We start from the raw sequence: 3,898 nt of genomic DNA, 5'->3' as shown, positions 1-3,898 counted from the left end.
GGGGGGGGGGGGGAGAATTCCATGAGTGGGGAGAGCCGCCATCTTACGATGTGCCATTTAATTATGCGCGCGAGCATTTTTGCCGATAAACTGTGCATGAAAATATTTAAAATTTATTTAAAAATTATTTATCTTTATCTGAAAATGTAACTATTATAAGATTGATTAAAAATTAATCGTATATATAGCTTAAGTTTGAAAATCGTTTTTTTATAGAACATTAATCTTCTTGGTCCAAAATTCACCTTTTCCCTTGAAAATTGAACAATTTTGTTGAAAGTTCGTTTTTTTTCCTTGTTCAATTCAATTTTTTATCACAGCTTTTATCTAGAAATTGAACTATTCCATTTTTTGTTAAACTTTGTCCTGTAAATTTTATTAATGAAAACACCAATTATTTGTTAGAAAATTTATTTGTTTTCGATTATGACTTGGAATATTATTTCAGTCTAAAAATTTTTTTATTTTTAACCCATTCAATTTGAAATTTTTGATTAAAAAAAAGAAAATTTCGTTAATTATCAGCAATATTTGACCGCTCATTTAAAACAATCCATTACAAACAACTGTTAAAACCTGTACAAATTTGAACAGAATGGTTCGAAATAGAAAGCCTTGAATTGTTAAATTTGTAATGAGCTAAATTTTCATTTTAAACGCTACAATTTTAATTCAAAAAAAGATTCAGAATTAATTTAAGACTTGAAATTATTTCAAATAATTTGAAACGCGATTTAGACTTTTGCAGATTTAAAAAAAAGGTTTTTGAGAATTGTATAGTATTTAAAAAGAATAACAAAAATTGTTGTGAATGCTAAGAACATTGAAAATGTTTTTTTATTTTGACAAATAGATTTTAAGTGAGTATTTGAAAACATTTTAAAAATTAAAAAAAATAGAATCCGGAAGATTTCAAGGAAATTATTTTATTTTGCAGTTTTTTTAATTTTAGGAAAAAAATCTAATTAACAAAGTATATCAATTTTCAACCCAAAAGTTTACTTTTTAACAAATTAAATTAATTTTCTATCAAATAATTGGTGTTTTAACTAATACAATGTACAGGATAAAGTTCCAACCAAAAATTGAATTGTTCAATTTCCAGATAAAAACGATTCATTTTTAATTAATCCTAGAATAGTTACATTTTCAGATAAAAAAATCATTTTTAATCGAAAAAATAATTTTTCTATAAATATATGAACTTTCAACAAAATTATTTGATTTTAAAGTCAAAAAGAGTATCATCTACAAAAAAGCTGAACTTTTAACCCAAAAATATGATTTTCCAACCAAAATTTTAATTGTCGACCAAATAGTTTAACTTTCTATCAAATTGTTGATTTTTAACGCCCAAAGATGCAATTTTAACAAAAAAGATAAAATTTTTAATAAAAAATTTAATTTGGACAATTAAAATTTTGGTTGAAAAATCATAATTTTCGGTTAAAAATTCAGCTTTTTGTGGATGATACTCTTTCTGACTTAAAAATTAAATAATTTTATTGAAAGTTCATATATTTTGTTGGAAATTGACCTTGTTTAGTAGAAATTTAATCTTTTTGGTTTGAAATTTTTTTATTTTGTTTGAAATTTGTCTTTTATTGTAGGTCATTAATTTTATTGGTAGAAAATTCATGTTATCAGTTGACAATTTAACAACTTTATTGAAAATTGATTTTTTCGATTAAAAATTTTTTCTTTTTATCTGAAAATGTAACTATTCTAGGATTTATTAAAAATTAATCGTTTTTATTTGGAAATTGAACAATTCAATTTTTGGTTGAAACTTTATCCTGTACATTGTATTGCTTAAAACACCAATTATTTGATAGAAAATTAATTTAATTTGTTAATAAGTAAACTTTTGGGTTGAAAATTGATATCCTTTGTTAATTAGATTTTTTCCTAAAATTAAAAAAACTGCAAAATAAAATAATTTCCTTGAAATCTTCCGGATTCTATTTTTTTTAATTTTTAAAATGTTTTCAAATACTCACTTAAAATCTATTTGTCAAAATAAAAAAACATTTTCAATATTCTTAGCAATCACAACAATTTTTGTTATTTTTTTTAAATACTATACAATTCTTAAAAACCTTTTTTTTTAATCTGCAGAAGTCTAAATCGCGTTTCAAATTATTTGAAATAATTTTAAGTTTTAAATTAATTCTGAATCTTTTTTTGAATTAAAATTGTAGCGTTTAAAATGAAAATTTAGCTCATTACAAATTTAACAATTCAAGGCTTTCTATTTCGAACCATTCTGTTCAAAGGAGGAGGGTCAATAAGGCCGGTTTTTAGGCCATCTACAGATTGGCCTCAAACATGTTTTATTTTATTCATCTAACTAGGTCTCATAACCCCTTAAAAGGATTTTTCTTGAGAGTGATCTGATTTCAAGATATAGTCATTTTTATGTTCGTATTTTACATGGGTTTTCGCACTTTCATTCAAATCATGCTAAGTTTCACATTGTTAGCTTTGCTCACGCAAGATCATACTTGGCCAGAAACTGCGCACGTATATGCGTTACAACATATGTTAAAGCCATCATTTTTCTCGAGGTACTTAGCCTTCAAAATAGGGCTTATTTTTATACTTTATAAAAAACCGAGCGTATTATTTTAAGGTATTAATTTATTGTTATTAATTTATTATTTTTAAGTTATTTTTCTTCAGAAACATTTACTGTTGGTCTTAGCCACTTTGACGCCCTTGGGCAAAGAGGAGTGAGATTAAAATGAACCAAAGTCAGTGGAATAGGAAACAAAACGCTATCGTTCATGTGCGACTGCCGCTTCGATACGTTCAACTGTTTCCCCCCTCCACATGGTATTCGCGTTTGTTGCCGATGCTTTTAGCTATATTCTCCTTCATTCTTCTTCCACGTTTCGACCTGTTAAAGAGTTCTTATCCATTGTATGTGATATTACTGCGTACATACATCTGTTCCAGATTATTTTATTGTAGTTTTATTTCATAAGTATCGACTAGTTTCATAGCGATTGTAAGTTTTTTGCACAGGTACTTCAGAGGCATGAGAGGCTACACTTTTTTTAAAATCCTTATTATTTAATAGTTCTGTACATCAGTCTCAGATTCTCTTTATTTTTTCAGGTGAAATAATTACTTGCTAATTAAGTTTTAATTACCACTTATTATGCCGAAAAAACAGTGTTCTTGTTGCGGCAAATTCTTAAAACCAAAGAGTCATCTATCAGTAGTTCAGGATGAACGGGCATTAAATGTTCTTAAAACTGCTTTCAGTAGCTCCTTAACCATTCAGTCAAAGGTTTGCGATAGTTGTCGATGCTTTTCGATTAAAATTCAGAATCTTCCAGTGAAGATGGAACTTCAGATTCTGACTGTCGGAAAATCAAACTTCCAATAAGAAGATGTATGATTTCTCAATCCAGATGCATTGTCTGTCATCATAAGAATAATCGTATCAGAATCAAACCTTTTGCTGCATTAAGGGTTTACGTCGATACTGGTATTTTGATTCCTGCAAAAGCGAGATGCTGTGCTTCTCATTTGGTTGATAATGGTTTTCTTAAGAAAGAGGCTGTTGCGTCTATACAAGCCACCTCTGATTTTACTCACATGAACGCTGAGTCGATTTCTAAGCTTCTGAATGATTTGCGTGAGGAGCCAAGAAAAACAGGGTTGAATTTTGATGATCCATCTGCGCTTGAGGATAAAGATTATTATAGGCTCACCGGTTTGACGAAAAATCAAAAATGCTATTCGCAAATGGAGAAGATGTATGTATCCTTGTAGCTGATGGTACATGCATGTTTATCCAAAAGAGTAGCAATTACTCTTTTCAAAGGCAGACTTATTCTATGCATAAAGGAAGGAATCTGGTCAAGCCCATGATGTTAGTAACGACGAC

This window comes from Belonocnema kinseyi, chromosome 5, assembly GCF_010883055.1.
Source record: "Belonocnema kinseyi isolate 2016_QV_RU_SX_M_011 chromosome 5, B_treatae_v1, whole genome shotgun sequence".
NCBI classification, from domain to species: Eukaryota; Metazoa; Arthropoda; class Insecta; order Hymenoptera; family Cynipidae; genus Belonocnema; species Belonocnema kinseyi.
Note: the sequence above shows the minus strand (reverse complement) of the source record.